General features: G+C 38.6%; 1 protein-coding gene across 1 annotated transcript in view; it reads right to left on the reverse strand.

Moving 5' to 3' along the window:
* The window catches only part of LOC124791873 (RRP15-like protein), a 64,209-nt gene that overhangs the window by 12,487 nt on the left and 29,515 nt on the right, over window positions 1-22,207 (reverse strand). The window lies entirely within an intron of this gene.

Consider the following 22,207-nt stretch of genomic DNA (forward strand, 5'->3'; position numbering starts at 1 on the left):
ACACACATTTCTTATGAATTTATGGCTGAACAGTGAAACTATTTCTTTTGACAAGAACTTTAGAAAGATGCTTATTAATGTATGTGAAACTGTATGTCCTGAGTGGTGGAAAAAGATGAGATATTTTATTTTTGAAAAGCTGAAGGATAAGTACTTCAATAGTATACAATGTGATTTGGATGAAAATTCTTGGCTATTTGAGATAATAGAGACTACTAATGACAATTTTGTACCTTGTGCAAATTTTATAACTGTGACAAATAATACATGTAATGATATACCATATGATTCTGATAAGTATAGGTTCGGGGAAATTGAAAGTGATTTATTACATGAGGATACAGGTTCTGAGAAAAGTGATCAATTTTGCAGTCCTCATATAAAAGTTCAAATTGGATCATGGATTGGTAAATATTTAATTGATACAGGAAGTGAGATCTCGGGAATATCTGAAAGGTTAAGCGAGAAATTGAAAGTGGGGAAAGATTATGTTGAAATGCCAGTTGTTGGGGTAACGATAAAAGGTGCTACTGGGAAGAGCAGTAAATTGGTAAAAAGCCAGGCTTTAGTGACATTTTTAATTGAAGGCAAGTTGTTCACACATGGATGTTTTGTAATTCAGGAATTTAATGAGGATTTTCTTTTGGGTATGAATTGGATAGTAAAAGTAAATACAGCATTTGATTGGGTTGGAAGAAAACTTTTGATAGAAACTAGTGAAAGGGAATACACTCAGACAAATTTTGTGAACACACTTGGTGATCAGAGTAATGGAAATTTTGACAGTATCAATTTACTAAAAGAAACTGGATTGGAGAATATTGAAACTCATAGATCTGATACTGATGAAGTTGAATTTGGGAATTTGGGAATTTAGTAAATTTGAAAATTTCAGAAACACAAAATTTATCTGGGGAGCAAAAACAACAGTTAGACAATCTGCTGTGGGAATGCAGTGATGTTTTCAGTGACATACCTGGTAGGGTAAAGGGTTATCAGTGTGAGCTTCAGGTAAAACCTCATGAACCATTTTTCATAAAACCATACAGTATTGCAATATCAAAAAGACCTACTGTTGAGAAAGAGCTGAAAAAGATGGAAGGATGTAATATAATAGAAAGGAGTATCAGTGCATATAATAATCCTCTAGTAGTGGTTTCGAAAAAAGATTGTGGAGTAAAACTATATAAACAGAAATCATAATTTCAAAATTTAAATAACCTATTATCATCTAAAACAAAAGTCCTCCACTGGAATATGCTTGTTAGAACAAAACTACCTGTACAACCACCAAGTATGTATATTTGCATGTATAAATTAATAATTTGAAGTCACATGCTAATTGAAACTGATGAAAAAACACTGTTGTAACAAAGAATGAGAGAAAAATTTATTTTTACTTTTTTACAAAAAAAAAGGTCTCCATAGTGAGCATTTCTGAATTTTTCTAATTTTTGGAAGCTAAGTCTTCCCTGTGGGTGAAGGCATGCATGTGAGGACATGCATGCAAAGGTAAAGTTTCAAAACCAATTTTAGATAAAGCCTCATGATATATGAGCAGTTTATTGTTGTTTATACTGATGTTGTGGGGAGCAAAAGTACTCTTCACAAGAATGTGACTTGTAGTAATATTGTAGTAGAGAGGCAAGTGTACATAAATAATTGCAAAAAATTTAGATAATACTGATGTATCTTTAGCTGTACTAAAAGAAGAAAATCATAAGCAAAAAAAATACAAAAAAAACCATGAGTAAAAAAAAATTTTAAAAAGAAAATCATAAACACAAAGAAATATAAAAAAAAAACATGAATTAAATAAATAAATAAAAAAATCAAAGTATATATATATACAAAGATGATGTGACTTACCAAATGAAAGTGCTGGCAGGTCGACAGACACACAAACAAACACAAACATACACACAAAAGTCAAGCTTTCGCAACAAACTGTTGCCTCATCAGGAAAAAGGGAAGGAGAGGGAAAGACGAAAGGATGTGGGTTTTAAGGGCGAGGGCAAGGAGTCATTCCAATCCCGGGAGCGGAAAGACTTACCTTAGGGGGAAACAAGGACGGGTATACACTCGCGCACACACACACATATCCATCCACACATATACAGACACAAGATCCATCACTGAGTGTGGTCGGGATTTTGTTGTATATGTCCATAACAACAAAAGCCCTGGGGAGCAGTTGTAATGGATCTGGGAGATGTTATTTTTTTTTACCGTATTTGTCGATACCGAATTGTAAATGTTTTCTTATATTTTTTGTCAGAATTTATTATAATTTGTCTTATTATATGTTAATTTACTTATGTTTTTGAGAGTGAAAGCATATTGATTACTATTAGTAAATGTATCGAAGAATAGCAAATAGACTGATTACAAGTGGAAGCTTGTGTGTTGTGTAAAATATCTTTGACGTTGGAGTCGTTTTTGACTATAGTCAGTCGGCAGTGAACTCTTGGTGTGTGTTGACGGAAGAACAATGTGAAGGTCGCCGTCATAAATAATTTTGAATTGTGTTACTATTTTTTTTGTATGAACTATAAAAAAGAAATTACATTTGAAGAAATGGTATTTGAAACACCAAAATGAGACAAACACGTTGAACCACGTCTTTTCCGCAGCCGACAAAGATGCAATGTGGAATCATACTTCTACTAGACAACTGAAGCCAAAATTAATATCGCTTTGTATACATCTAACGGAAAAAGTACTGTTATGAAATATGCCAAATTTAAGTAAATAAAAAATAGTGACCATATTTTCAACTTGTGTCTTAGCTGGGATGCCATATTTCACCCATCACTACACCCAGTGTGAAAGGTCAATATTGTAACAAAAATTGACTTATAAATTAAAGTTTATTGATCATAGAATCATTAAAGTTGTTAATATTCAGATAGGACACTGTTCAAGTTAAACTCAGTGATAATAAATCTTCTTGTGGGATGTGAGTTATGAATCAGGTACACTATGTGAGCAAAAGTATCTGGACACCTGGCTGAAAAAGACTTACACAAGTTCGTGGCACACTCCATTGGTAATGCTAGAATTCAATATGGTGTTGGCCCACCCTTAGCCTTGATGACAGCTCCCACTCTCGCAGGCATATGTTCAGTCAGGTGCTGGAAGGTTTCTTGGGGAATGGCAGCCCATTCTTCACGGAGTGCTGCACTGAGAAGAGGTATCGATGTCGGTCGGTGAGGCCTGGCACAATGTCGGCGTTCCGAAACATCCCAAAGGTGTTCTATAGGATTCAGGTCAGGACTCTGCAGGCCTGTCCATTACGGGTATGTTGTTGTTGTGTAACCACTCTGTCACAAGTCGTGCATTATGAACAGGTGCCCAAATGTGTTGAAAGATGCAATCGCCATCCCCAAATTGCTCTTCAACAGTGGGAGCAATAAGGTGCTTAAAACATCAATGTATGCCTGAGCTGTGATAGTGCCACGCAAAACAACAAGGGGTGCAAACCCCATCCATGAAAAACATGACCTCACCATAATAGAGATGGGCAAAGTCGTTCATCCTTGGGAACTATTTCACTGGTGATCGCTCTTTTTTGGGAATCATTCATTTTTAATCGTTCACCTTGCATTATGCTTGGTATATGGTTCTTATGAAAAATTGAAAATTAGTAGCATAGGTGGTTGAAGATGGAAGGCGCCAAGTGGGGGCTCTTGTCTACACCCTGGAGTACAGAGTTTCTATTCATAACAGAATTCTCACACACATGTAATTTTCGTGATTCTGCAAAACATCTCATTTAGCCAACTGTAGCATTACATGGCTGATCACAGTGCAATAATATAAGGAGGCGCATGAAAAACCCGGTCCCGAGTACTGACTGCTTGCCAATTATGCACTATTTGTTGACGGCTACGAGCAGAATAGATAAAGATGTAATAATTAGGCAGTGAAGAAATAACAAATAAGCTAATGCAAACAACTGCTTCCAAACAATAGATGACGACTGGTAAATGACAATGAGCAGTCTAGTACTCGGGATCAATTTTTTGTGTGCCACCCTGTACCACTGAAATAATATTGTAGGAGTTACCATATTCTCTTTACAAAAAGTGACACCATACACTCCATTACAAAGCGCGGGCTTCATTTGGTTGTGAGTCGGTCTGCCTTCCATAACAATGAACATACTCTTGTACCTTGGATCAAAAAAATGGCCACTCGTGTGTGCCGTGCCAACGTCCTTTGCATGTGTAATCACAAAATATCTTGCCTTTTTACAAGTATTTCTTCTGCTCTTTATCGAAATAGTGAAGTAAGCTGATATGCTGCTTTGTTATCTGAAAAGATGTATGTATTACATACTATGTAATTTTTATGTAATTTACATAATCATAAAATACATTTTAATTACCAGTCATGGATGCTGAATAGAATACGAAAAGAACCAGAAGTTCAGAGTTCAGAAAAGATTTGAAACAGATCTAGAATGGGCGTGCAAAGCTAATGAAACGAACAGCAACAACTCAACACTGAACTAACTATGAGCAGTCTGCACTGGAACTGCGACTAGTGGCCATGCAAAGAAGGACAAGTCTGGCCGAGCAAGACCGAGACAGATGGGAACAGGCCCGGGGCTGGAACGAGACCGGTCGACGTGCCATTCAGGAATGATACCGACCATTTCCCATTCCCAGGAACTGTAAGTAGAGAGCCGAGACCGAGACCGAGACAGACGGGAACGGGACCGTGGCTGGAATGAGACCGGTCGACACGCAATTGCAGGAACAGACTGACCGTTTCCCGTTCCTGGGAACTATAAGTAGAAACCCAAAGCCGCGACCAAATTTAACTATGAAAGGCCGTTCCATAGAATTCGTTCCTCGCTCATTCTGTTCATTTTCGTGAACCATTCCTTTGGACCCGTTAGTTCGTGAACAACCCATCTATACACAATAACACCAGCACCTCGGAAGTTTACTGTTGGCACTACACATGCTGGCAGATGACGTTCACCGGACATTCATCATACCCACAACCTGCCATTGCATCGCCTCATCGTGTACCGTGATTTGTCACTCCACATAACATTTTTCCACTGTTCAGTCGTCCAATGTTTATGCTCCTTACACCAAGCAAGGCATCAGTTGGCATTTTGCGGCATGATGTGTGGCTTATGAGCAGCTGCTCGACCATGAAATCCATGTTTTCTCACCTCCCACCTAACTGTCATAGTACTTGCAGTGGATCCTGACGCAGTTTGGAATTCCTGTGTGATGGTCTGGATAGATGACTGCCTATTACACATTATGACCCTCTTCAGCTGTCAGTGGTTTTGGTCAGTCAACAGACAAGGTTGACCTGTACGCTTTTGTGCTGTACATATCCCTTCAAGTTTCCACTTCACTATCACATCAGAAACAGTGGACTTAACGATGCTTAGGAGTGTGGAAATCTCGCATACAGACGTACGACACAAATGATACCCAATCAGCTGACCACGTTTGAAGTCCATGAGTTCTGCAGAGCATCCCATTCTGCTCTCTCATGATGTCTAAAGACTACTGAGGTCACTGATATGGAGTACTTGGCAGTAAGAGGCAGCACAATGCACCTAATATCAAAACATATGTTTTTGGGGGTGTCCGGATACTTTAGATCACATAGTGTATAATAATTATTCCAGCTGGAGAAAAGAACAAAGAAGAGGAATAAGGGCACGTTAATAAAGATCAAAGGATTCAAACTGCAACACAGAAATTTTCCCTCTCAGAACAGGGAAAAGAGAAAGAAATATAATGAAACAACAAAGTTTATTTTCTCAAGGACAGTTTTCACAATGTTTTGTTCCTATCAACTCGAATAACACGAGGCTGGGTGAATGGATGGAGGGGCAAGACAGTGCCACAAACCCTGGGGTGTTAGTAATTCTGTGGATATTTACATCCTTCAGTCTGTGGTGCAGCCCACCCTCCCCCACCCCATGCATTCTTCCCAGTGGTGTCATTCTCACACAAGCAAAGAGAAAACCTGTAATTACAGTTTAAATATCAATAACTTTGGAAGTGCAGTTCAGTCTCGCGGCTTACAAGGGTTGTCTAATTGGTACTTGCAAATCCTTGCAATTAGTAGGACATTCAGGTTTGAATCCCGAGTCAACGGCAAATTTTCAGTTGTCACAAAAGATAACTTAATGGATAACAATTATATAGAGAAGAAACACATTATGGTGTACCAATGTGTGCAAAACTCTAACACAAACTCTAACTTGGGTGGGACAAATTGATATTGTGGTGAACAGCATATACTGACTGCGAGAGTCAGACATTCCGTGCTGCCAAAGCATCTCTGTGTCTTACCAAGCCATAGATTTTGTTTTATGGACTCTTTGTGAAGGAAATGGAGAGATCAGACATGTGGGAGAAGGAGAGAGATTGTATTGTTGTGAGATGCCATTACTGAATATAGTAAATGTTCAAATAGTTTTTTGCACAAAAAAAATCCAATAACTAACACCCAGTATTCAAGGTGTGTATATCTCCATACCAAAATTAGTTAATTATTATGGTACAGGTATTACGAGACACAGATCGCTCAGAGGTGATGTTTGGAATGATAGTGAAAACCTGGATTTTTCACGGTCATAATTCATTGAGAGATTATCTCCAAATTACTAAACTTTAACTTGCTATATTGTTGGACCTATCATCCAGACTCACTGAACAACATAGCACACAGTTGTGCCAAACAATCTGCGTAGTGAGTAAAGGTTTTAGAGATTTCAGGTGGAGCAGATAACGACAAGGAGTTTCTGCAAGATTGCCACTGCGGAATACACCTCTTGCTCTCGTGTGGTATTTACGAGGGCCGTTCAGAAAGTAACCTCCGGTTGATTTAAAAAAATACACCAAGTTAAATAAAAATATTTTAATATATACATCTTACAACTACATCTTTGCACTATTTTTCTACATAGTCTCCATAGCGATTGAGGCACTTATCGTATCTCTTCACAAGCTTTGAAATTCCTTCTGCATAAAAATCACCCGCTTGTGCCTGGAGCCAGCCTGTAACCGCATCTTTGAGCTCTTTGTCGTCATCAAACCGCTGTCACCCGAGCCATTTCTTCAAATGCATGAAGAGGTGATAATCACTTGGCGCCAGGTCTGGGCTGTAAGGTGGATGGTTGATAACGTCCCACTTGAAGGACTCAAGAAGGGCCGTTGTTCTGCGAGCAGAGTGAGGACGGGCGTTATCGTGCAGAAAAACGATACCGGAAGTCAGCATACCACAGCGTTTGTTCTGTATAGCCCGTCGTAACTTTTTTATTGTTTCACAGTACACGTCTTGATTAACGGTCGTACCACGTTCCATGAATTCAACCAACAACACCCCTTTGGCATCCCAAAACACCGTTGCCATCAGTTTTCTGGCAGAAAAATCTTGCAAGGCTTTTCTTGGTTTGGTAGGCGAATTTGAATGTGCCCACATCTTTGATTGTTCTTTTGTCTCAGGGTTCACGTACTTAATCCAGGTTTCGTCACCGGTCACGATTCTGTTTAACAATGGTTCTCCTTCGTCCCCATAACGTGACAGAAAGTCTAATGCAGAGGCCATTCTTTGAGTTTTGTGGTGGTCGGTAAGAATTTTGGGCACCCATCGTGCACAGAACTTACGGTAACCCAATCTTGCTGTCACTATCTCGTACGAGAGAGTCTTAGAAATCTGTGGAAAACCAGTAGACAACTCCGACATTGAGAAACATCGATTTTCATGAACTTTTGCATCAACTGTCTGAACGAGTTCGTCAGTCACCAATGATGGTCTACCACTCCTCTCTTCATCATGAACGTTTTCTCGTCCACTTTTAAATAAACGTACCCATTCACGGACAACTCCTTCACTCATAACTCTTGGTCCGTACACGGCACAAAGCTCACGATGAATAGCTGCTGCAGAATATCCTTTGGCTGTAAAAAACCTTATGACAGCACGCACTTCACATTTGGCAGGGTTTTCTATTGCAGCACACATTTCAAACTGCCACAAAAACTAAACTAGCGCAGGTACGACGTTCACTCGACCACGGCTTGATGCCGACTGACCTGTTGAGTGCGTGAACGCACAGATGGCGTCGCTACTCCCCCCACAACCCACACTGTGACCAATCGGAGGTTACTTTCTGAACCGCCCTCGTAAAATGAGTTATTTGTATTTTCCAGGTTTTCAGCAGAATAAAGATAAAAGGAAATAAGGAATTAAGCTAAACCAACTAAAACCAATAATTAAAACAAAAGCACACATAAAGAATATTTACTAATAATAATAAATAAATAAAGAATATTTTAATTAAAAAATAATAATATATTACTTTGGCATCTGAGTACAGGATGTCCAACAATTAGCAGTTGTTGTATATATTATATTTCACTATTATATGCATTACTAATCCATATATTGTGTCTGTGTTTCATGTACAATAATTAATATTGGTGGAGTCTGGTCGTGTGAGCTGCTCAGTTCAAATCCCCACTGCAGAAATTCACATCGCTGCAAGATGTATAAGGCAAGCACACACAACAATCAACATTCTTGTCTGAATCTGGGGCTATAATCTGAATAGTCTCAACCTGTACATTGTAGAACTGTGCCATATTTTCAATTCATTTCCGTATTTTCTTCAGAAGTAGTCATAGGCAACTATTCTGTGCATTCTTTTCAGGAGAATTTTTTATGTGAAGTAGTATAATTAGGCATGTAAAAGCATTTAGGTCTAATTGGCTTACGGTCAAGAGACTCGATCACAAATTAAAATGGATAAATGGGCATCCGCTAAAGAACAGCAAATGATGCAATGTGTAGACAAAAGCATAAAAGAAGCAGTAAACAAATGGCCTACTGACGGCTTACCAATTTCAGAGAATATTAAGGAAGTTGTTAAGGAGGTAAAAGAACAATTAGGAGTGAAGTTTCACAGGTTCCAGAAATCTGTGAAATTCCTAGTGTAGAGGAGACTGCAGCTTCATCTCAACAGGAAACAAATCCTTTAACTTTAATTTTGGAACTAGTTCAGTTGGTGCAAAGTTTGTGGTCAAATGGGGCAAATTGTTCATGATTTCCTCAAAGGAATCTTGTTTGTTTCGCATGGCAATACGTTCGCATAAATCTGTTCAATTCACGAAAAACCCTCTCAGTCAGGTTCGTGCCCAGATTATATTTGTAAATCAAGATTTGTGTTATATTTGCTAGGGCTAATGTGTGCCTCCACATATATCCGGTAAAATTTGTAGCATTGTCGGATAAAACTGCATTCGGCTTCCCAACGTGGAGATTCAGAATTGGTGCTGCTGTAGCAGTTTTCATTCAATAGAATTTTACATGTTTGCTAAATACATCCAAGAAAGCTACAATATATTTATAGCCTCCCTTAGCCCTCGGTAACAGTCCACCGATATCGACTGATGAAATAGCTAGAAGTTTTTCAGGAACGATCGAATGTAAGAGGCCTTTACTACCTGTGTTGTTTGGTTTTGTTTTCTGTCACGACACATTTTCTCAGTACCCTCCATACTTTCCTACATAAATCTGCAAAGTAACAGTACATTCGCACTTTGTTTGCATATTTCGTGACACCAAAATGTCCGCAAGTGTTGTGAGTATTCGTTAATAACGTTTCCTCATATTCTTTGGGTATACACACACATCAGTTCTGATTCATATTGCTCTGGCGATGAAATAGTACATCATTCACTACCTTATAGTACTGGCTCATTTTATCTACTTGTGGATCTTCTAATTTCTGTCTAATGTTTATCCACCTTGGATCACTTTGCTGGAGTCTTGTCCTATCTCCACGTAACTCTAAATAGTATCTTCAGTTTACCTGGTCTCTCATCAGTAATACTGGAAACTCGTCTTCATTTTCAACCGATATGATGCCTTCTTCTAATTTTGCTGGACGACAGGATAACGCATCTGCTATGATAGTCTCCTTTTCTCGGATATATATACAATACTAAATTGGTATTCCTGAAGAGCAGCCGTGCACCTTGCTAATCTCACATGTAATAGTTTACAGGTTTGTAAAAAGCTAAGAGCTTGATGGTCATAATATACTGTGGTTCTTGCTCCATATAAATAATAATGAAACTTTTTGAATGCTCACACTACTGCAAGAGCCTCTTGTTCTGTTGTAGTGTAAGATCTCTCGCAACGTGATAGTGTCCTACTACCCAAAGCTATTGGGCAAAAGGTGGGCTTGCCATTTATAATTTGAATCTGGAACAAACCTACACCCAAACCAACAGATGAAGCATCATTCATTAATCCAAATTCAACTGACATATCACGATGATATAGAATCTTCGCATTGAACAAAGCTTGCTTGATTGCTTCGAATGCTTGTTGACATTCTTCAGTCCACTGCCAATGCACATTGTTCCTTAACATATTTAATAATGGCCCAGAATTCATCAATTAATCTTCAATGAAAAAAATGATGCAAAACCTAGAAGTGCTTTTAACAGCCTTTTTGTTCTAGGAACAGGAAAATTTTTTATGCACTGATCTTCTTTTCATCGGGTAAAATACCTCTTGAATTTATTAAATGTCCTAAGAATTTTATTTTCTCCAGGCAGAAATGTGACTTTTGTAGATTTACTGTTAATCCCACAATAGAAAATCTCTCTCATACTCATATCAGTATATTCACATGTTCTTCCCAGGTATCTGTAGCTATCTGGATGTCATCAACAAATAATGTAAACTGACTCCTTAGTTCAGGTCCTAATGCTGCATCCAATGTGGATATGAATACGCCTGCATTGATATTCAAACCAAATGGAAGAACCTTGAATTGATAACTCCTACCAGCGTATACAAATGCAGTATACTTTCTTGAATCTTCACCTAATGTGACTGCCAGTATGAAGCACGAAAATCAATTGTTGTAAAATACTTCACTCCATTGAACTTTTGAATCAGCTCATCCACATTTTCTGGGTGAGTACATGTTGGTACAATAATTGTGTTAATTACATGTACATCAAACACTAGACATACTTTTCCACCTGGTTTTGGCACAACGAGAAGAGGAATGCAGTAGGGACTGTTTGAAGGTTCAGTCATATTCCAGTCTAACATCCTCTGTATTTCTTGGTCCACTGCATTGCATTGTTTCCAAGGAACGGGATAGAAACTGTAGCAGTACGTTCTGTGTGGCTTGATGTTCAGATGACGTGTAAACCCTTCACAATACCTGGTTGCTCTTCGAATACTCTAGTATACTTGCATAACAGAGCAAACAATTGTGTCCTTTGCTCTTTCTTAAGGTGCTCTGGCTCACTTGAGCTCTGTTGTATCTGCTCGGACACTTCTACTACTTGCATTACTCTAATCGGACTTGTCTTGAATTGGCAGTGCTCTTTTATTATTAACTGTAACTTTGCCCTTCGGTAATATCTTCCATGTTTTCCTTCTTTCCTTAGAAAGTCTACCTGGGTTAGGGCTCCGTCGATCCAAAAATTTACCTTCCCGGTAGAGAAGTCTAATTTTGCGTTCTTCTCCCAGATAGTCTCTAATCCAATCACACAGTTGACTATTAATTTATCAACTACTAGGAACACGTATGTTATCGCTGCATTTCCTAGATTCAGTTTTAGCACCGTCTGCAACCTCACGGGTTGGGATCGCATGCCAAACGCAGTATCTTGCAGTGTTGTGCAGGAAAAGTCAGTAACTGGGCCTTATTCATTAATTTATTAAATAGATTCATAGACACTGCATTTAACGATGCACCCGTATCCAAAACTACTGTTGCTGGAATACTCTCTATTATAACTTTAATGCAGATGTGGGTTCTGATAAGTATTCTTCGGTACATGTGACTGTCTCAGCCCAAAGCTCCTCTTTTATTAACTTTCCTTCATTATATCTCTCATACGAACTTTCTGCCCATAGCCCCTATGCCTTTCCTCGACCGCTCCTCCGGGGCACGATTCAGTCGGAATTAGTTTTCCGAGCGCAATTCCTTTGCATGAATCACACCCTCTCTCACTTCTCTAATAATTGGTATCTGTTGTCTCCAGTCATTGTTCATTGGCACAGAAAACTGCGTCTGTCTGTTATTGTTTTGCCAGTTTGTAGTGTTTGGATCTACATTATATCCTGGATTGTATTGTCAATCATGTCTATTCTGTCTATTTTTGCCATAACAGACATTATTTGCATTGACACTACGCTGGTTACGATGTTGGTCATAATTATTAAAGTGCTGCGGGATGTGACTCGCATTTGTTTCTTGAATTAGCTGATTGCTCACACGGCTGCCGTAGGCATTATTTACCTTCGAGTACAAGCCGTTCCTATCTGCTCTTGCCTTAATATCTTCTCGGATCAAGTCAGTGGAGTCCAAGACTGACATAAATTCTTCTAAATTCTCCTCTGATAGGTGTATTAATTTTTCTTTCTTCTCAGCCAGAAGTTTCGCCCTCATAATCCACAAAATATCCTTATGTGTTATAGGCTCATCCCAGAATCTTGCTTTGTTCAAATACTTCTCAAAGTATCACCGTAGACTTACAGATTTTGCACAGAAAGGTTCCAGGTTAAATACTTCTTTCCTTATTCGTTCTTGCATGCCATGGGACCAATATTTAGCAAGAAATGCCTTCTCAAACTCCTCATAAGCCTTGCACATAACTATCATATCCATGGCCCATAATACACCATCACCTTGGATATAACCTGAAATGTAGCTAATCTTTTGTGCTTCAGTCCATGCCCTTGGTAATACTCCACAAAATCCTCGTATGAATACAACTGGGTTTATTGATTTTTTGTCAAGTGAGAATGGCTGAAACTGCCAATGCTTCAACAATTTTTCTTCCAATAGCATTGCAGCATACACATTATTAACTTGTGGCACTGCAAGTATTCCGTTGTAATTTACATTTCTCATAGGCAAAGCATGTCGGTTATCAAAACGATTTGTGGCTCAAGACCTGCATTCGCTCCGTTTCACGCAGCTCATTTCTACAATCTTTTACTGTCCCTCGAACCTGTTGCACATCTATCGAAATATTTTCGACAGAATGGACTATTTTATCCTTCCATTGTTTGAAATTCACTCCTAATTGTTCTTGTACCTCCTTAAGCTGTCAATAGGCCATTTGCTTACTGCTTCTTTTATGCTTTCGTCTCCACACTGCATCACTTGCTGTTCTTTAGCAGATGCCCATTCATCTAGTTTAGTTGAGAAATCTTGTTGGTGCTTATTGAAATTTGCTTGTATCAACTGATCACACCCAGAAACTATGCTAGTCGTAGTTTCTGTTAACTCTCCTATGGAAAATTCTGCTTCCTCCTGCTTCGATCTAATGGTTTGCATTTCTTGGGTAATCTTTTGAATTTCCAGTGGAAACTGCTTTTTCTTTTTCTTTGAGGGAATAGAAAGAAATGAATACACGGATTAGATTCCGAAGATACCACAACAAGAAACCCAACGGCAAGATAAGATTTGAAGAGCATTAATAAATCTCACTGAAAAGGCAAGAAAAAGGAAGATTGATTTTAACAAGAGCATATTACAAAGACAAATCTTTTGCATTTGGGAAAGGTGGCAATTAATGTACAAAAGACCATTTGAGGTAATTAGGATACCACACCCATCAGCATATCTGTTAGGACATCCTGAAACAAGAAATATAAAGGGATTATATCCCCATCATGATTTAAAAAAGTTTCATTCCTTCACATCCATGAGCATATCTATTAGGACATCCTGAAACAATAAATATAAAGGGATTATATCCCCATCATGATTTTAAAAAGTTTCATTCCTGAAGGAATGGCAGAGAAAGAAAATAATTTTAACTAAGAATAACATAATCATTTTTTTAATGTAATTTCAGATAAGCTTAGGATGATTCAACAGAAATGATTAGGAGATGGTTCATAGTGATTATATAAATATGTATGTTTTGTTTCCGCAACATAACTTTTGTTTTATTAAGGAGAAGTTAATTATGATGTTTCTTAATTTCAGTTAAGACTATAATTATTAGTGGATATCCATTTCAGTTTTTTATGAAAATGTTAGTATTAGGTACATGAGAATATTCACGTCAAGAGCATATGGCTATATATACCGTATTTAATCTAAGCCGCACTTTTTTTCCGGTTTTTGTAATCCAAAAAACCGCCTGCGGCTTAGAATCGAGTGCAAAGTAAGCGGAAGTTCTGAAATATGTTGGTAGGTGCCGCCACAACTAACTTCTGCCGTCGAATATATGTAGTGCTACACAGGCATGCTTTGCAGGCACAAAGATAAATTCTGGCGCCAAATTCTCTGCGTCAGTAAATAAATTTAAAAAAAGGTGGAAGACGAGCTTTCTTCTCCGCCCCGAATTTCGACCACTGCATTTTCATACATTATCCAATGAAGTAAATACAAATTCCGTATTGTTCATCTTCGAATGTAGCAGCTTTTCAATGTACTAAGAAAATCCGACTGGCAAGACTGTTTGCAATGTTTGTCAATATACGTTCTGAATTTTTTCCTACCTGTGAGAAGGGATGGTTGCTAATGGGAACTTTTATGAATTGTGAATCACATGCAGTATTCTCTTCACCATAAGAATAATACCAATATAAACATTTTGCCATGTATTCTTTCGTGTTTGCTGCTATTTCATTTAAATCCTGTCTGCCTAATAAACTACGAAACTAGAGTGAGACAACAGCAAACGAGGAAGAATACACGTATCATGTCATGTTTATATTTGTATTATTCTTATGCCTAATAGTGATACAGTCAGAAATGAAGCACGGCAATTGAGTAGATTTTTAAATCTAAGATGACTCTAATTTCTGTGCAGAAAGTAATGTACTAAAGAGGCGTCTGCAAAGATTTTCAACAGAGAAAAATTTTCACTAAATTCTCGTTCAGAACATCTTCTATCATACGCAGTTTATTATTTGGTTCTTGTTGATCATTATCAAAGAAAGCGGCAGTGTCAATAACAACAAATAGCAGTCCCTTGCCACTGTTTCGCTAATGAGACGATTCTTCTCTTTTTTTTTTAAATTGTAAGCGGCGGCAGCGCACACCAAAGCAAGCCATGCCGCGAGCGGCGACAGGTCGTGAACACACATTACCAGAATGCGACAAACAATGCATGACACAGTACAGGAATACATTTTCAGCTTAGAGTAGCGTAAACACCTATAACAAAGAGAATGGCACTTATTAGATCAAAGAAAAATAAGCAATCAATTCAAACCAGACGAAGCACGTGAAAAACGAAGGGTACCCGCATAAAAACGGATGGAGCGCCTGACGCATAGCAATGGCTACTTGGTAAAGCTTAACTGCTAAGCTTACGACTCGAACCAAACTACTGTATCTGTATCGTCATTCATTCGACCTAAATTGTGTCTCATATCACAATGGACTAACTTTGTTTCGATTTGGAGGTGCGGCCTAAAACTTTTCTCTCCCCTTGAATTTCGAGTCTCAAATTTCAGGTGCGGCTTAGATTCGGGAAAAATTTTTTTCCTTGATTTCGAGTCTAATTTTTCAGGTGCGGCTTAGATTCGAGTGCGGCTTAGATTCGAGTAAATACGGTATTCAAGGCAATGGCATACGACTACAGATGATTAAATATTTTAAAGATAAAAGTCAGTTCACTTGGTGGAGTTTTTACAAAATTTGGGTGAGATAGATTACAAATGAGAATATGAGGACGGACAATTCGGGAACAGGTTGAGACAGACATGTGTAATTGTTGTGGGATGTTTGAAATTAAGTTGTCATAATTTAAAGTAAGAATTATGACAACAGATTAAGAGAACTGACTGGGCTGAATTTATATAGATTCAGGGGTAGTAAATAAATTTGTGATTGAATTCTGTAAAACTTAGAATTAGTTTTGAAGACTGATGTATGTGCAGATTAGTGACGTATACTGTGAACAAGAACGAACTTCCAATGAAGATAAGATTTGATGAGCATTAATAAATCTCACTGAAAAGGCAAGAAAAAGGAGGATAGATTTTAACAAGAGGATATTACGAAGACAACTCTTTTGCATTTGGGAAAGATGGCAATTAATGTACAAAAGACCAGGTGCAAAATAAGTTATGAACACTGCTGGTGCAGCGTCATAAAAAGGAACTAGCGAAGAGATGCAAGAGCAATTATCTGTGTACTAAAGAGTAAAGGTATACTCAAGTGCGGCATATATGATAACGATTATTGTGCTTTATTAAAATAGTATGTGAAGACACTAAAGGGAATTATCAGCAGAGTTTACCATGGACAACATGAGTGTGTTGATACGGTACTCTGATATTCATAAGTGACTATATAAAGATGAAAATTGATAAATGTGACAAAAGACTACCCGAATTCTGCGTAATAAGGTAGGGTACTACTTCTTCCGAATCTCTGAATTCAGATCAGTAGCGTGAGAATGAAAAGTATAGGTACTAACCTGTTCCCGCACAGCACTTTTCCATCAGTAATGATTAGCATTGATACTTGTACAGGGAGATGTTACATGTTTACACATCACCACCCTGTGAATGGCCATATGAGGGTCTGATCCAGCCTTTCTTTTACCTGAGGATCAACCCTGTTCCTGACCATCCCTACCATCCCCATACCTGCCCTCCACCTTCCATGAGACATCGTGCTGGCGCCGCTACCAAGATATCTTCACCTTTGTTTATACGTGACTCCATCAATGCAAGAATACATTATATAAAGACACTTTCAGATCTGTCAGTTGAAATTTTAAATAATTTTTGTAAATTACTGGGTGGAACATAAGGTTAACTTAGCCATGTTCCAGGTTTTCCATGGTTTCCCTTAGGAACCCTCGCCTGAATGGGAAGGCTATTCTGATCAGAAGTCCATGGCCACATTAGCCATTTACTTTTGTGGCGGTGTTCGTAGCGACAAACACTTGGCTGTGGAAATGGCTTACGAAGTCACCGCCACACTTTTAATAGCGGGCCGACCGGTCCGCTGGAACAGTGAACAGAAAGATGAAAGCCCAAACACTCAGATTAAATAAAAGTCGGTACTTATCTTTTATTGATGAAGATACAGTAACACAGTAGTGAACTCCGTGTCTACGGAAATCTGTCTAGTTCAAGTCGGAGCGGCTAGGTCAGCGTCGGCTGACGACAAACAACAACTCTGCTGCGATGAACACACAACTGACTAGCAAGTACACAATTTGGTGGCGAGTATACAACTGAGCGGCGAATACAGAACTGTCCTAGAGCTCGCGACTCCAGCGCTTAAGAAGCCAGAAGCCAGCGGTGGCGCGCGCAGACTTGCGGCGATTTCCTGTATCGCTGGCGCTGCTTATGCGGACGGCGTCCGGACTTTGATGCTGCCAACCTTTTGGCAGCGGGCTCGGTTGGCATTACTGCCTAGGATGTAACATTTACAGAGTTACTTAAACAGTTAATGTCAAATTATTTAACCTTATGATCAGTAGTGACTGATTATTAAAGCTACTCAGATTACATAAGCAGCAAAAGTTGTCAACTGCCGCAAGCACATTCCACTCAGTAATATTGTAGTAAAATAGTTGTCATTTTTATTGTAATTTTGACCCTGAATTGTCTAAGGAAAGAAAATTCGTGCCCAAGAGGGGCAATATAGTGTACCAATGTATGCAAAACTCTAATTTGGGTGCGACAAACTTAGACTGTGGTGAACGGCATATGCCGAGTGGTGAACGGCATATACCGAGTGCAAGAATTGAACATTGCTTACTACGAATGCATCTCTGTGTCTTGCCAAACCAAAGATTTTGTTTTATGGACTCACTGTGAAGGAAATGGAGAGATCAGACTTGTGAGAGGCGGAGAGAGATTGCATTGTTGTGAAATGCCATTACTGTATATAGTAAATGTTTAAATAGTTTTTTCACAAAATAAAATCCAATAACTAACATCAAGTATTCAAGGCGTGTATATCACCATACCAAAATTAGTTAATTATCACAGTACACATATTACAAGACGTAGATCGCTTGGAGGTGAAGTTTCGAACGACAGTGTGAACCTGGATTTTCCACGGTCATAATTCGTCGAGAGATTATCTCCAAATTAATAAACTTTAACTTGCTAAATTGTTGGACCTTCCATCCAGACTCATCAAACAACATAGCGCACAGTTGTGCCGAACAATCTGCATAGCAAGTAAAGGTTTTAGAGATTTCAGGAGGAGCAGATAACGACAAAGAATTTCCGCAAGATTGCCACTGCGAAATACAGCTCTTGCTCTTGTGTGGTATTTAAAATGAATTAGTTATATTTTCCAGGTTTTCAGGAGAATGAAGATAGAAGAAAATATGGAACTAAGCTAAACCAATAACTAAACAAAAGCACACATAAAGAGTATTTATTTATAATAATAAAGAAAGAAAGAATATTTTTAATTAACCAATAATAATATATCAAAACATCCAATTAATATTTCTTTCTTTTCTTCAGCAAAAATAGCAAAATACTATTACAGCAAAAGAATGAAACCACTCACTGAAAACTCCAACAAAAATGTTTTGTAATCAAGGAATATGACAATGAAACTTTATCATATATTTTAAGAAAGAAAGAAAAGGAAGAGGAATAGAGATTACCAGCAAGAAATATTTAGCGAGGAGGATTGTTAGTGTAATGCACGTTACAAATACGCAACTTCTGAACAGTGTGTCATTTCTGCCCCCACTGAATTTTGTATGATTGTATTTGTTTCCTTTGAGGTTATTAGTCACAGGATACTGTAATTTGTATCAGCTTGCTTGTTCTTATGGTCAAAATTTATGACAAATCTATGCAAACAATGTTAAATTTAAGGCTGTTGTAATGTATATGATAAGTATAGTGATGACATTGATACAGAAACTTCAGAATACAAATACAACTAAGAACACTGCAATGTCCATGCATCCCTACATTCTCTGTTATCTTGAAAACATCAGATCATGATCTCAGAGAAATCAGTCTGTTGATGGCCACATGAAGTGAACCATCTGAGAAGCAACACGCAGGTGAATTCTGGAAGAAATTCAGCAACTGCATGCCCATGAGATGGTAGTGACTCGTGTTCAAGTGAGATAAACACTTACAACCTCAAGAATTTGTCACTAGGAGAGTTTAGGAGGAAAAAGCAAGCAATGGTTTCAGCAACAGAAGAAGACTCGCTTTCCTTTAAACAATTTCATCCACAAACTTCCTGGCAGATTAAAACTGTGTGCCGGACTGAGACTTGAACTCGGGACCTTTGCCCTTCGCGGGCAAGTGCTCTACCAACTGAGCTACTTAAGCACGACTCACGCCCCATCCTCACAGCTTTACTTCTGCCAGTGCCTCGTCTCCTACCTTCCAAACTTTACAGAAGCTCTCCTGTGAACCTTGCAGAACTAGCACTCCTGAAAGAAAGGATATTGCGGAGACATAGCTTAGCCACAGCTTGGGGGATGTTTCCAGAATGAGATTTTCACTCTGCTGCGGAGTGTGCGCTGATATGAAACTTCCTGGCAGATTAAAACTGTGTGCCAGACCGAGACTTGAACTCGGGACCTTTGCCTCTCGTGGGCAAGTGCTCTACCATCTGAGCTACCCAAGCACGACTCACGCCCCGTCCTCACAGCTTTACTTCTGCCAGTACCTCGTCTCCTACCTTCCAAACTTTACAGAAGCTCTCCTGCGAATCTTGCAGAACTAGCACTCCTGAAAGAAAGGATATTGCGGAGACATAGCTTAGCCACAGCTTGGGGGATGTTTCCAGAATGAGATTTTCACTCTGCAGCGGATTGTGTGCTGATATGAACCTTCCTGGCAGATTAAAACTGTGTGCCGGACTGAGACTCGAACTCGGGACCTTTGCCTTTCGTGGGCAAGTGCTCTACCAACTGAGCTACCCAAGCACGACTCAAGTCCTGTCCTCACAGCTTTACTTCTGCCAGTACCTCGTCTCCTACCTTCCAAACTTTACAGAAGCTCTCCTGCGAACCTTGCAGAACTAGCACTCCAGAAAGAAAGGATATTGCGGAGACATAGCTTAGCCACAGCTTGGGGGATGTTTCCAGAATGAGATTTTCACTCTGCAGCGGATTGTGTGCTGATATGAACCTTCCTGGCAGATTAAAACTGTGTGCCGGACTGAGACTCGAACTCGGGACCTTTGCCTTTCGTGGGCAAGTGCTCTACCAACTGAGCTACCCAAGCACGACTCACGCCCTGTCGTCACAGCTTTACTTCTGCCAGTACCTCGTCTCCTACCTTCCAAACTTTACATAAGCTCTCCTGCGAACCTTGCAGCGCACACTCCGCTGCAGAGTGAAAATCTCATTCTGGAATTTCATCCACAAGTTAAACTGCTCTGGTACAAAGAAGCAAGATCTACTTGACAAGAAGCCAATCAATCCTCAATGAGTACTTACGTTGAAGTAACTGTGCTGTACTTCTTTCAAGACACCATGGGAAAATAGTAATAGTTTACAATGAAGATATTCCAACTGATGCAGTACAATGAATCACAATAAAAACTAAAAATAGTTATTACTTGTACCATGTAACACTGATTGCTTAACAATGTATGTACATCATTATTTCACTACTCTTCAGACTTACTTTCAAGTTAGATTTTTGTTTTGGTAAACAACTGTACTGTTATACCACATTGGGCTGTGCTTATTGTAACATCCAAAGCATGCATGGCACATAGTGAAGTTTGTAAAGAATTTAAAAGTTAATTGTAAAGAAACAGGAATGATTTCTTTTAATCAGCTGTCCTCTCACCTGTTTCCAAATCCAAATTACCACACTCAATGTGCAGCAATCATCACAACATCCTTATGGATTCTTGCCATAAATTGGAGTCTGACATCTAAGTTCACCATATCTAGATTTATGTGATTAAATCACTCCAGACAGACATCCATCCATAGAGACTTAATAGTTGTGACTGATTCCACTGGCATCATCAACAGTGAAATAGACCAATACCAGGTCCTTTTGTATATTTACTCACATTATAGTGCATTATTCAGCTGCCAGTCTTAATACCAAAATCTGATAAGCTTCAAGCATAACTGCATTTTGTAGGAGTTTATTTATGATGTGACATCCATGACACTCATGTGTCAACTGTGAACAGCAGATTAATGTTAACTATCAGGTAGTACACACAACTGACATATTCTGAGAATAGCATTAGTACAGAAGAGTGATGAAAGGTGTCATCAAATCAAGAAACACAGCATAACATGGGCTCTAGTTTCTATAAACTTTTGGATATTGCGAGCGAACAGCGCAAGCAATTTTCAAGCAATCTGTGTCTGAAGAACCTATATTGATTTGAAGAAAGAAATTTTTCAGTTGTCAAGGAAGTATTGACACAAAGCACTAAATATGTTCCATTATTCTACTGCAAATTGACATCGACAAAGTAGGTCTGTAGTTCAGTGCACTTGCCATGCGAGCCTTCTTAAAGACTTCAATGAGTTGAGTCTTTTTAAAATCATAATGGATGTTCCATTGACCTACAAAAGTCTGTTTATAGAAATGAGCAAGTTCAACATTGACTGTAATTGGTATACCATCAAGTGCAGCAGATGTTTCTCTATGACACATTTTTCAGTTGTTGTTCAGTTCTGAGAATCACTTATTCCTATTTTTGTCTTTTTCACATCTTTGTGATGGTTGAAAATATGAACTTTGTTGTCTTTTCCTTGGTAAGATCATTTTGGAAGAGAAACGTTAGTATTTCATCGTCCTTATCATCTTCCATTTCACTGCCATCATGATAAACACAGCTGTCTAGACAATTTTCAACGAGTAGTAGATTCTATGTAGAACCAAAATATTTTAGTGATTATCAATAATTCAACAAGTAAGACACTACAAAAGTGTTCTTATCCATAGTTTCTCCTCACTTCAGAGCAATTGCAGCTTAATTTTTTTAGTTTCAGATCAACAAGGTACACGAGTAGTGGCTAAAACATTAGTCTGGCACCTACAACACACCATGAAGGAATTATCCGAATAGGAAGGAATTTGGTAGATGTAAGGTACACATGCAGACAAGCAAATGATTATAATTTCAGAAAAATTGGATGATTTACTCAAGACAAAGAACTTCACAAATTGAGCAAGTCAATATTGTGTTGCTCCACCTCTGGCACTTATGCAAACACTTATTCAGCTT

This window comes from Schistocerca piceifrons, chromosome 1, assembly GCF_021461385.2.
Source record: "Schistocerca piceifrons isolate TAMUIC-IGC-003096 chromosome 1, iqSchPice1.1, whole genome shotgun sequence".
Classification (NCBI taxonomy): domain Eukaryota; kingdom Metazoa; phylum Arthropoda; class Insecta; order Orthoptera; family Acrididae; genus Schistocerca; species Schistocerca piceifrons.